The sequence below is a fragment of the Diospyros lotus genome, chromosome 10 (genome assembly GCF_014633365.1).
Source record: "Diospyros lotus cultivar Yz01 chromosome 10, ASM1463336v1, whole genome shotgun sequence".
NCBI lineage: Eukaryota > Viridiplantae > Streptophyta > Magnoliopsida > Ericales > Ebenaceae > Diospyros > Diospyros lotus.
The window spans coordinates 34,289,462-34,303,603 of record NC_068347.1 but is presented as its reverse complement, the minus strand read 5'-3'; the positions used below and the strand labels follow the sequence as shown (position 1 = coordinate 34,303,603).

The 14,142-nt window shown below is 37.1% G+C and overlaps 1 protein-coding gene across 1 annotated transcript in view; it reads right to left on the bottom strand.

The window, feature by feature from the left end:
* Positions 1–14,142, bottom strand: part of LOC127811538 (pentatricopeptide repeat-containing protein At1g62350-like) — a 50,033-nt gene that overhangs the window by 17,454 nt on the left and 18,437 nt on the right. The window lies entirely within an intron of this gene.

Genomic DNA, 14,142 nt, shown 5'->3' with positions numbered 1-14,142 from the left:
TGAACTGCAACCTTATTGCCTTTAATCCGCCAGTCCAGCAGTCGTTACCCATTTCAGAATTCATCTATCGGTGTGTTTGCGATACACTTATGTCTCGTTCTATGTTGCTCTCTAGCTGCTCGATAAATTGTCCCTGTGAGATACGGTCCCATGGTGGTGGGTATGCCTCTGATGTTGCTGTTGCTGCTATTATAATTTATAGTTTTATTTGGGTTGTTTAGATAAAAGAAACACGATCCATTCGCAATGTTGCGGAGGATGGTCTTTTCACTTGTTAGATTTGGGAAGCTTGGTGCATTCTTCAATGCTTCCGGCACCAGCCATTGCTGCTTTAGAAATGTGTATTATTTTGCAAGTATTGCAGTGCCTATTATTTACATACCGGTTAAGTGCTTTGGAAATTGCTAAATAATCATTTTTCCCTCAAAATTTACATATAAATTTCATATCATTCCTCAACTATTATTTTTTATTTTTAAGTATTTTCAAAGTCACGTTACACAAAATCCTCAAAATATTTCTCCTATAGCTTTAACTTCTTAAAATAAGACAATGTGTACCAACACTCAAAAAGAGGTGAAAAAACCAATATATGTTTATGGGTGAGGTAATAATCGAGGTATTTATCCTTGATTGATCAAGTAGAGTTGGCTACACAGTTCTAGACAGCCAATGATCTTTATTACGATAAGTCCATTATAACACATATGAATTGTTGTTTTTCTTGGTTTTCCTCCACCTCTTCTGTTAAAAACTTCTTACTTTCCACATTGTAATTGTTACAATCCTTGTGCTGTAATTGGGACAAACTTGACATTGAAATGATCAAAATAAACAACTGGAAATTCAACTGTTTCAAGAACTTGTAACATTTGTCCGGAATTACTTGAGAATTGATTGACTTGGATACATGGCAGTGTTACAAACTTGTAGCATAAGGGAAATTTTGCAAAGTGCAAGGTGAGAATTACTAGAGTTTGATAATGAGCAAAGAGTGAGATATGCAATCTGAGCTAAGCGGTGCCTTCCTTGAACTTCTTATCCAATTGGTGGAAAACTTCAGGTGATCATATCTTGAAGATAAGAGTAGAGTTGGAAAATGGGCGGGTCGGGCGTGTTGGCTCCCCTCCCGCTTGGCCCGCGAGGGAGGTGAGCCGGGTCAAACAATAGAAAATGGGGGCTCGACACGACCCTATGGCCCTTTATAAACGGGCTAAGGCGGGCTAGAGCAGGCCGGAACGGGCCATGGGCTTGCAAGCAGGGCCATGCCATCTTCGCGGGCCAAATCTCCTCTTTTGATTTTTCCTTTGATTTGATGCAACCATTCCTTCTTCCTGTTCAAATCTCCTCTTTATTTTTCTTGCTCCGATTTCTTGCTCAAATTTTTCAATAATTGCGAGGCGTATTCCCTTTAGGAGAAAATATCACTATGTTGTGGATGATCCTGCACTGTCATTATACTCTGATTCGCTAGATTCATTGTACAAATCTATCAATTGTTTGTCAAATTCAGCATCCAACTAATCCTTAAAGCATATACACATTTCTAGTGTCGTTTATTGCAACCTTGATCTTTTTAGGTTGAGCACTCTATTTCTTGTAGAAAAAGCTAATTTCGATGGCACTATGGACACCAGGAGGGGGGGTTAGTAGATCTCGGGCCATGGTGGCTAACACCGGATACATGTGTTGATTTTGACGTCACCATAACAAAATATCAAATGTATTAATGTGTTCATCAGAAAATGAAGATCTCTTATTTAAATAGATTTCAAGTTCGTTAAACCCAATAGATGTTTGTGGACTGCCATTTGGTTTTCTCGATTTGAGGTATGTGGACCACCCCCATTTTAAGAATATTTTAGACTTCTCTTGTGAAGAAGAATTTTCACTACTTGATTTATTACCAAAATAAGACTCATATAAATTATATATTTCAAAAATTAAATTTTGAACTTTTGTTTTTATTTCTTGTGTGTTAACCCCCATAATCGCTTCGTAAAACTCTAAAAAATATTCAACACATTTCCACTTTTGTGTGGGATCTAATATAGCTGCTATAAAATATAATAGTGGTATATTAGTCCAATAATTTTTTTATTCATTGAGGCTATAAATTGTCCATATATATTTGAATCCCTATGTTTTGCAAAACAACTAATAATAGGAAATGTTTCACGAATAAAAATATGTGTGGTAGGATATTTACAACCATAAAATATTTTTGTTGCACTATAAAATGTTTTTAATATATAGATAATAACATTTTGTTGTTCCCAAGCACTATCCCTTAGTTGTTATACTTCTACTATTTCTCTATTTAAAAATAATTCAAGTTTTGTATATATGGTTTAGTTTTTCGTAACAATAACTAAGTTGAATTTCACATAGTTTGAATATCTGCTGGAAATCTTCTATATGGTAAGTCAAATCCATTAATAAGTTGTTTCCACTCTCGGGGAACAGAATTCATTACTTCGAATTAAAGCCAAAACACCCATTATTTTAGCTAATGTCTTATTATATACTTGTAGACTATCCTGTATACATAACTTTAAAATATGGCATGCACATCTATTGTGAAACAGTTGCCCATCTAAAATTAATGGAAGTTCACATTTGAGTCGTTCAATGGCAGAGCCATTGTTACTCGCATTATCAAATGAGATTGCCATTATTTTATCACTAATATTGTAATTATAACAGGTCTCTCAAATTTTACTTATAATTAAATTACCCTTATGTTGTTTTACTAATTCTATGAATCCAATTATTCTTTTTTGAATTTTTCATTCTTCATCAATTCAATATATGGTGACACACATATAGTGGTTATTTGTCATAACATTATACCAAATATCCGACGTTAATGACACAATTCCATTAAATGCATTAAATGTATTTTTCAATTGTTCTAAATATTCTAGATATAACCTCATTGCCTCATTTGTTAGTCTTTTGTGAAAAACCCCTAGTTGCAGGTTGTAATGTATTTTTACAATATCATTTAAATATTGTATTCTCCCCAAACAAAAAAGAAGATTCAATTTTAATTATTAGTTTTGCTAAACTAGATTTATCAAGTTCGCTATTATATCGAAAAATCAAACCCTTATCTTGTTGCAATTGTGTCTGCGTTGCGTCCAAACCGCCATCATGTTTCAAGGCATGTCTTATCAAGTGTCTAGTCCTACCCCCTGGTTAGCATGAGTAGTATTTTTTACAAAATTTACATGGAGCTCTTTAACCTTTCCCGACTATATAAATGATCTCGAATACCTGCCATATATTACTAGTTCTTTGTTGCTTGGAGTTACATTGTGAGCTGGACAGCTCCTCATTTGGTTGTTTTGAGGAGGTCTAACCCTTGTTTGGTGAGGGTTTCTCAGTTGGTAGAGGTGGGGGGTTAACAAACATTTGCATATCAGGATCTTGTGATTTGGGAGGTTGTGTTTCTGATTCAGTAAATGATGGGTGCGACCATGCCCATTGACTGCCACTCTAATCGTTAAAAAAATCATGGGGGAGTGGTCCCATTGGGGATGGAATAGAAGGCCATTGAGGGTTTTCAGAAAATGTAATGGCTTAAGGGGGCTCCATAAAAGAAGCACTGTGAGGATCATTTCTATGAGTAGCGAGGGAGCGACGAAAGGAAAACATGGTTCTAAATGTAGAGTAATGAAAACAATAAAAAATATCGAGACACTAGAAAATATAGTAATTAACAAGATAGTAATAGAGCATGACAACTTATAAAATAGTGTATCGGCAAGAGAGTAAGATAGTGAACGCAATTTTTGTGATTGAATAACTTCAACAATCGCTTATAATAGTGAAACAATTTGAATTTGAAATTTCAATTTGATTTGATTGCTTCCCTGCAATGATTCTTTGTAATAGTGAAAGCACTTTGAAATTTAATTTGGTCTGATAACTTCCCTGCCATGAGTGAAAGTAATTTGAAATTCAATTTGGTTTAATAATCAAACCAAATTGCCATGATTCCCTGCAATTTGCCATTATTCCATGCAATTTGCCATGATTCTCTGCCATGATTCCTACAATTTGAAATTTATTTTGGTCAGATAATCAGACCAAATTGCCATGATTCCCTACAATTTGAAATTTAATTTGATAAGATAATTAGACAAAATTGGCATGATTCCATACAATTTGCCATGATTCCCTGGGTCGTGCCATTTTGGTGGGTCATGCTGGGCCACGGGCCACAAAGCACTAGCTTGGCACGACTTATATTCTTGGGACCGGACCAAGCTGGCCTATTTGCTACAGTACCAAATCGGGGTGGGTAGGGCTGGGAGGCTGGCCAGCTAGCCAGGCCCATAGGCCACCTGGCCCATTTTCCAACTCTAGATAAGGGTGGTGCTAATTGTCAAAGAAGCCCTCTGATGATGTTGGCCATTGCAGAAGAACTGATGATTCCTTTAATCCTAGTAATAACTCTCTTTGTAAGGAGCTTGGTTTTGCAGATTCAGTTTTGTGGATAGAGAATTGGACTGTTATCAAGCAGACTCCTTTCTTCATTATTGTCTTCTGATCATTTAGGCGAATCCTTTGGGGCAATATACATTATGGGTAGGGATCTTGATTGTTGTAAAGCATCATTGTCTCTAAACTCTGATCCTTATCATTTTCTGGTGAGTTTTTTTAGGCATTGATTGTCCTTTTGGCGAATTTTTTGTTGGTTTTATTGTTTCTGTAGAGATATGGACTATCCTCAAAGCAAATTCCCTTCTTCATTAATGTCCTTCTGATGAATCTTTTGGGCTGAGCAATGCATGCTTCCAAGACCCATTGTTGAATTGCTTGTTTGTTGATATGGTCCAGCTTCAGTCTACACCATCTAATTTTAATTTGCCTTCCAAATTTGTTAAAATATCTGAAAAGTTTGTTAATCTGATTTCCATATCACCTGTTTCTGTAATTCAAACATTGCATTCTTGTGATGTAGTAGATATTATAAATTGGGTCAAATCTTCGAAGGTATACTTATTGTAATCTATTCTTCGATTCGAGCTTTCAAGACTGATTCTTTCTCGTACTTTGTCTACAAATAAACGTGGTAATCCCCATATATATTTTTATTTCCAGTAAGGAGCACTGTTGTTGTCTTTTTGGTACAATAACCTTAGGAACTCATCCTTGTACCGTTTAAAATCATGTAATTTTTTACATCTAAGGTTGTGTAGAGATCCCAATTCGTTATTAGTACTGGGTGGTTGTGGGAAACCTCTTTGATTACAACTGAAAATAAAGCCTGGTTCTTTGAATATGGGGGTCCTTTGCTACTCCTTTCCCTTTCTTTGATTCTTAGCTTGGAGTGGAATTGTAATCGCGTTATTCGTAGAACTCAATTTTATCATATATGAGTTTGTAATTGATGCATAGTTGTCATTTCTTCATGGCATTTTTAATACAAATAAAAAGTAAATCAAGGGAAATACATCTGATTGACTGTACTTTCATCATTATATGATATCGAATACGCATGGCCATAACCTACTTTGGGAGATCTCTGCAAAAGCCACCAGACATCTAGGTCATCAAGGGTAAAATCCTAAGCTGGACTTTGAGTGCCTTGCGGAGGTTGTAGTTGAATTTGATCACAGTTTTGTATTGGTTCCTAGTGATGCATTTCATTGTCTTGAAGTATAAGGGGTTCTAGAAGGTGTTGGAGTAAACCCCTGATTGCATAGTTTTTGGAATAACGTGTGGTCATATGTAACCATTGGCGTGATATACGATGTACCCGCACTCGAGCTTGAATTTCTTATGCCTCTTAGACGTCTTGGCTATGGCGTGTTGGATTTTCACGCTCTGGGGCCGTCACCCTCTGAGTACAGTTGGCCGGAGATGAAGATGAACTTTGCATTTGCAAGTGTCCACCGTTTTAGTATGGCATTCTCGTCTTTGTCTAGGTACTCTTTATAACTATTCCTGGGCCCCTCGTTGCATAAAATAATGCATTGGATATCGCCATTGATTTGTTTGGGCTTGGTGTATTTGCAATTTGATTGTCAATTTTTTTGTGCCCCAATAAATTCCCTCAAGTGTTTTAGGTAGTGGGGGTCCACATTATCAATGATGTTGTACCATGCCTCGTCATTATGTCTGCCCATGTCAAGGTGACCCATGTAATAATTGTGGGGCCTAAGACTCCTTACCCAACAAGTTTTCCTTTTCCAGGTTTGGCCTTTTAATGCCAGGATTTTGGGCCTACTGGGCCTGATATCATCTGCAGTCCATTCTAATATATCAACAGGAATATTTGTAAAAATCAGAAATTCGAACTAGATTTTGTTGCCTGGATATTTGGGTGTAAGATGTTTAAGAAATCAGAGGAATTATTTCAGCTTGCGGGAAGTCAACGGAATGCTGAGGAGGTTTCGTTTTTTCATAATGATCAACCCTGGGGTGGTTTCGGGACGAAACAAAGGTCATGTGAAGGCGCAAAGATGAAATCGTCCTTATCAAGTAAGCTTGAAGTATTAATTTTACATTTTCAGTATCGCAATACAAATTTATTGGAATAATAGAGAGAGTATTTGCAATTAAAGAAGTTTCCAAATGAAATAAGGATGAAATATGGGGGTTAAATGTATAATTTCTCATAATTATATTAGTGTAATATATAAATATAAGCATGCGTGATGGCAAAGAATGATAGACAGTGGGTGATGGATATACACATGTGATGAGGGCAAATTTTATACCATTTTAGGGCATTGGGATGAGAGAATTGACAGAACGATTTGAGGCTAAAAATCTAGAGAGTTAATACTATATAATATATATAAGAAATGAAGAAGAAATGGGAAGAAGTAGAGAGAGCTTAGCCGAGATAATCAGAGGGTTGAGAGAATGAGAGTAGAGAGAAAGAGCCTGGCTGAGAGATTGAGAGAGAGAAAGAGATCATGCAAGATCGAGAAAGAGAGAGAGTTGGGCAATGGAGGGTCTCTGGAAGCAGCTTGCAACAGCCATGGTCGCAAGCACCCAATAAGCTTAAGCGGGCTAGTTGGCGAGCAGGGCAGCAGCAGTAAGCGTGGTGGCGCAAGGGGGCGCGATGAGGTGCTTGAAGTGATGGAGATGGTTGGAGGCAGAGACGGAGGTGCGACCATGGCAGTTCGGGTGCGACCATGGTAGCGTACAACAGTTGCCAGTGTGTGTGCGACGCGGTAGTGAGCGAGGGTTGTGTGGTGACTAGAAGCAGTCGGTGGTGGCTAGCGGCCATGCGCGCAGGCGCTGGTTTGCACACGTAGGAGAAACATAGGAAGAAGAAGAGAAGAAGGAGAAGGAAAAAGAAAAAAAAACTAGAAAAGGAGAAAAAAGAAAAGAAAAAAATAAGGAAAAAGAAAACATGAAAGATGGAGGAAAATTCTGAAAAATGTCAAAAAATTCTAGGAATTAATTTAGGACTTGAGGAGTATGCCTAAAGCTAGGAAATTGATCGGGCACACGTTCGAGGTTAGAGCACGTATACTAAGAAAGCCTGAGAGGTTAAGTCAATGTGAGTAAAATTTTTTAGAAAATTCCATAAATTCAGAAATGTTATTTTATGAATTGTTATCGTGAACTATTCGATAAAATATTGAGAAATATTTAGTTTGGATTTATTGAGGAAAAATAGGAAGCAATAGAGAGAAAAATAAAGAAAATACAAGAAATTATGAAAAAATAGATTTTAATACTTATTTAAATAAATATGATGATTAGGGTGCTTTGAGACTTAAGTTGAAGTGACTTGTTCAAATTTTGAGGTTGACACGCAAATCGAGATGATGCATGTATTTCGAGGCAAGACGCGAATATCGAGATAGCCCGATAAGCTTGAGAAGGTAAGTGGTTCTACCTAAAATATGATTTTATGTAAATGGTTTTATCATGTTGTCATGTCTTGATGTGAATATGTCATGTAGATTGTATTTATATTCTATGATGAAATGTGCATACATTCACGATGATATTATTAGTCACGCATTGCATAGGATTTGCGATTATGGACTGACACTGCTGCTCTACCAAGGGTGCACCCATACACCTTAACTTGGTAAGGAGGTTGTAAAAATGGAGAGTAGCAGTTAGGTGCGGTCGACTCAAACTAGAAAGGAATGATGATATTTTGCATATTGCATCCATACACGAAAATATGTTTTGTACCCTTACTTAAATGATTCATCATCTAATCTGGGCTTTACCCCTAGAATATTAAAACGTTCCAGATGGAGATTGTAGCAGAAACGAGGATGAATGAGGCATGAAATGACACTTAGCAAAGTGTATGATAAATTGAATATATGTTATGTAACCCATGTATTTAAGTTCTACTACTTTTAATTCTAAAAGTTTTGAAGAATGATGATGTATAACCTCATTTATGGTTAATGATGATGTATGTTAAGATGTTAGATTCGATTCTAACTTCTGCAATTGATATTTATGATAATTCTCTTTCGAGATAAATGTATAAAAATTTTGGGATGAATATGAGGAATGATATGGTTTAGCATTAGTTTTGAAAGAAAAAATTTATTATCCCAGAATTATCCTAAGTTATAACACGCTTGGAAAATGGGGTGTTATAGTTCGCATCAGAGCGAACTAGCAAAAACCTCAATTTGAGACTCAAGGGTACTAGTGAAAATTAAGAATGATCGAGTTAGGAATAATTTAGTATAGATCGAGGATCCTAGAAAATAATAAACCTAGGATGGTTCAATTAGTGCTTTTGGAGAATAGAATTTGAAAATTTCGATGTTTGATTTTGATGATGGATAATGAAAGTGAAATAGGAATTGAGCTAAAGTTACCTCGAGAGAAACAACTCACGTGAGAGAGTCATGTATGTTTAGTTTAGTATCGACTTATGAGACTCTGATATAGTTCGTGTCAGAGCGAAATTTTATTTGGAGACTTATAAAAGTTTGACTTGGAGATTAGGTGTTATTTCAGTTGAGGATTCTCATAACTTAACCCTATTTGGAGATTTAGGGAATAACAACTTGGAGACTTAGGGGAAAAATAACCCCAAGTGGAGATTAAGGGGAAAAAGAAACTGATGGTTCGTAGAATGAAATCCTTACTTGGAGAGTTGGGGTTGTTAATTGAAGCCTTAAAGGTTATTGATTTGAGGATTCTAACCTTGTTAAGCGACAGAACAGCTGGTCAGAATGACCTAAGCTATGAGAGGTAGGGTTCGATAATATGGTTCGAACATAAGGATGATTCGGTAATCATGAATATGGATTTAGAGACTGTTGATTTGAGGTCATTAGTCGGAATCATTATGACGAATGATAGGAAAATTGGTAGTTATCAAGATTGATCGATTTATGGATAGTTTGTTTGATGTGACATAGCCTAGCTGTTGAGTTATGATCAGATGATAAATATTTTTTAGGTTCATCCGAAAAAGTTGTATAGATTAAGGATTCAAAGGATTGGGTCGAGCGAGAGACCGAAGGTGGTCAAGTAATGGCATGTGAGTTACGCCAGTTAAAGAGGCGATAATGGTGCTACTAAAGTGACTAGCAGAGATGGGACAAAGAACCCTAGCAACGTGACAACATTACTAGTTTGGTTTTCGTAGTGAATAGGTCTGGATCTAGGGACCCACTACAAAGGGATGATGGATGGAACAACACATTCACTACGATAGTTTGATCGAGAGACTCGTCGATCAAAGCGTCATTGCAAATGGCATGGGAGACGATCAAATGCTGAAGATATGGAACAACACAATAGGATTTGTACCTTGTATAGGGTCCAAGTTCCAATGAACATGAGTGCGAGGTGTGCCACTAACTGGTGGTATGGCTATGGATTACTGTCCCGATAGTTGTGAGAAATCTTTGGGGCAATCATTTAAGGTGATGACATGAAGTTATGAATATAAAGAGCTTGTTAATATGTGGTACAAACATTTGCGGTCAGTGAAAAATCGTAAAAAAATTAAGGTAATGAGAGAAATATATACCAGGATGTATTCTCAAAAGATGTATTGGAATTATTTCTTGATAAATAAATTTGTTATTGATAGTTTGAGGTTATTTGATACTCAGTTATGTGTGGATTAACTGAGGATGTAAATTATCAGACTTTAAATGAGGTGATAATTAAGAATCAACATCTTTACATCGATTTGATGAATTATTGCAAGAGGCTGGGATATTTTTAAGACTGATATGCAATCGAGGATAAGATAAGGGAATGAGACATTAAAATAACTAAAACATAACATTCATTTCATATGATCAATACATTTACAAGAGATTAAACCATGAGATAATACAAAAAAGGAGGGGGGAAGGAGGGAAAGAAGTCAAATTACAGAAACTGATAACTTGAAATGTTATCGATGCTCAGTGTCGACGATAATTATTGAACACGACGGGTCCAAGTTCATCGACGTCGTCTTAGAGTGGGTACTGACTATTACTAGTATCGGTGGAAAAACTAGGAAGTTAGGCATTTTCTGGAAATAGACTTGGATTGGGTTGTGGATAAGACCCATTTGGATCAGGTTGAGGATATGCATAATAGTTTGTAAATTCTTACAATAAAGTTAGATAAATTTGCAGATCAATAACCTATTGTTGGAGGACAAGAATATGGGACACACAGCCGTAAATAAGATATTGAAGCCGAGCTAGAGCTTCAATAGTGAGTGTAATGGCTGTCTCAGATCGATCCCTTATTGGAACTTGGGCTAGGAGGATGAAGGCATTTCTAGCACTAAAAACTTTGTGGATGGTAGAAAAATCAATAACTCCTTCCTCATGGTTGAAGTAAGGGGCAAAGAAGCACCTTGGGATACATTGGGCATTCAAGACTATGCAAGCATCGCATTGAGACCGGGGTCTTGGCATGATGGATCTGGGTACTAGCTTAGATCTAGACGGATCAAGTATGGGTCGGATCTAATCGGGTCGAGATGGCCTAGATCTTATTTCAAATTTGGTAGCAACGGTTGCAAGGCGGTCGGGCAGATCTAAGGGTTAGCGGCGACCGATCTGGTGATGGCCACCTATGGCAAGGGAGATTCGGTGCCCGGCGACAAGAGGAGCGTGGGTCCAATTGGCAATCGGAGATGGTTGCAAGCAGAGGCGAGTGACGATAGCTAGTGGTCACGGTGGTTGCTCAATGGTGAGCAACGACCAGAGGTGGCTATGGTCGGTCGCAACGGTGGGGGCGTTGTACGCGCGACCTTGCGCACGGGAGGCCTTGGTGGAGACTGCAGAGGTATCGGTCAGTGGCGGCGATCGTGGGGTCGATGGTGTCCACCGAAGGTAGTCGTAGCGACGGCGACAAAGGCCAAGGGTGGTCGGGGCTGTGCACAGGTGGTGACTGGTTCGTGCAGGCGTTCGCAAAGAAGAACCTACCTGATCACACATCCCAAGGAAAACTATATCGTCTATAATCATCTCTTAATCACAAGAACTCTAGCACGTATATCTTATCCGAAACTTGAAACTGCCATCGCGTATCTCAAAATTAGAACTCTTGGGTTGACCATGCTTATCAATCCCTAGACAAGTACACTTGTTAACCATGCATGCCTTTCCAATTTCACTTTCAAAGCTCATAACCACATATCTCGGTCCTTGGGCTAGGAGTCTCAACCCGAGCTCCCATCCCAGCAGGTACACACATCATTATGATGAGTCCGCGGCTCTCATATTATCAATTTTTCAATTTGCTTTCACTAAATCATCCAATCGATATCCCTATACATATCACTTCTCTATTGTCGATTTTTTTTTTCAAGACGTTATTTATCTTATTTTGGTATTTTTTAAACCTTAACACATAAGTCCATGATCTAAATACATCTTGACCTCTATTGAATGGTCAATTTTCTCCTTTTTTTTTTTTTTTTCATTTTTCCCTCTTTATCCTTTCTTTTTCTCCTCTTCCTTATTTTTTTTTCTCTTTCTTCTTCTTCCTCCCCCTTTCTTCTCCCTTTCACTTGTGCACAGCCTCGGCCACCCTTGGCCTTCGTCGCCGCCGCTGTGACTGCCTTCTGTTGACACCATTGGCCCCACAATTTTCGCCATCGACAGACGTCTCTGCGATCTTCGCAAGGCCTCTCGTGCGCAAGACCACGCGTACAACTCCCCCACTGCTGCAACCGGCCGTAGCCACCTTCGGTCGTTGCTCACCATTGGGCAACCACCACGACCACTAGTCGTCACTACTCGCTTCTGCTCGCAACCATCTCTGATTGGACCCACGGTCCTTTTGCCACTGTTGCCGCGCACCGGATCTCCCTGATGAGGGGTTAATGTTTCCTAAATCTTAATGAATTATATCCCCATTTTAGTTTTATATTTATGCTTAAAATAAATAATTATTAGCATTACATTATATTTTTTGGATGAAGCAAGGAAGTTGACTTCTACAATAAATTAGGGGCATAAATCGAAGACGTTGGATGACCCATTATTACTGCTCGAATTTAAGGGTCAATTATGGAGTCTAGAGGATATTTCAGGTGCACTTGGGTCAACTGTTAAATAGAGTCCAACACAAGGAAGGTCCAAGCATTTTAATCACAAGGAAGGCCCAAGCATTTTAATCACAAGGAAAGTCCAAACATTTTTCACATAGAAGGCCCAAGACCAACTAAAGGCTCAACAAAGCCCAACTTGTAGAAGACTTTTCTTTATTTTATATTTTTATGAGTGTTTTACCACCTAAAGTCTTTTGTATTCTTATGAATGTTCCACCACCCAAAATCTTTTATATTTTTATGAGTGTTCCACCATCTAAAGTCTTTTGCATTTTGTGTCTTTCCACTAGTTAAAGTCTTTTGTATTTTTTTTTGGTAAATGCCTTATTAGCTTAGTTATGATTACGTTTTGTGATAATGGGATAATTTTATTTGTGTGGTCCTTATTACATCTTGTGGGCTATAAATAGCTCATTTGGGTGCATTTGTGAATGGGTGATTATTCTTGAATCAAATCTTAGTAGTGTTCTTAGAGTTTCTCTTTGAGAATTACTCTTGTTCTCTTTTTTTTTCTCTTTTGTGATATTTCTTTTTCTCTTGAATTCTCATGTCATGTATTGTTATTTTATTATCCACCACCTGAATGGCCGGTTAATTTATGTCATTAAATTTTTGTAATTTTAATTCACGTCTTTTTATTATCCACCGCCTAAATGACTGGTTAATTTATGTTGTTTTAATTCCTGTCATTTAAATTCCTATCAATTAATTTTCAAATGAAAATGAGTAGCTAAATCCAATCGTGAGTTAAGGTAAGGACAATGTCCAACGCTAATGATTCCCAAAGAAAGCTGCGTTTTAAATGAGCAACATTAATTTAAATTTCAGTATGAGTGTGTATTAATTATTAAGAAATCACTAGATTTGAATTGGAGCGTAAACCTAACTTAGAGCTTTCATGCTATGTATAGGAGTTACTAGACATGAAAACGTTATCATACCTAAACTCGGATGATGAATTTAGTTATTTTGTGTATTAATTGCAATTGTATTTATGGTAGTTGCTTAAACTAGAATCCCGCATATCATGCATGTGGATTGCTTAAATTAGAACTATCATCATCTCTAATTGCATTTAATAACAAATCCTCATATCATGCGCATGTGTGTGACATTCTTTTTCTTTTGGCATAAATAAATCTCTCAGTGGACGATCTAGACTCATCCAGAAAATATAAATTTAAATTTGGATTACAACTACACTCGTACACTAACGAGTATAAACCTCTCACCAAAATAAAGAAAAATATAAAAATTTTATTGTATTTTAATTGCAGGGTGAGAGCCAAAATTTGGTTGCGCTCTCACCCTATAATTAAAACACAATAAAACTTTTATATTTTTTTATTTATTTTGGTGAGAGGTTTATACTCGTCAGTGTACGAGTGTAATTGTAGTCCAAATTTAAATTTGTATTTTCTGAATGAGTATTGGCCGTCCACTGAGAGATTTATTTATGATAAAAGAAAAAGAATGTCATATACACACGCATATGGAGAATTGGCAGCATGATTTTTTTATGAATTTTCAGATAACGGATGTTAGAAAATAAAGTAAGGCAGAAATTAAAATAAACACTAAATGTGAGAATATAGAATTAGATAACACTTGAG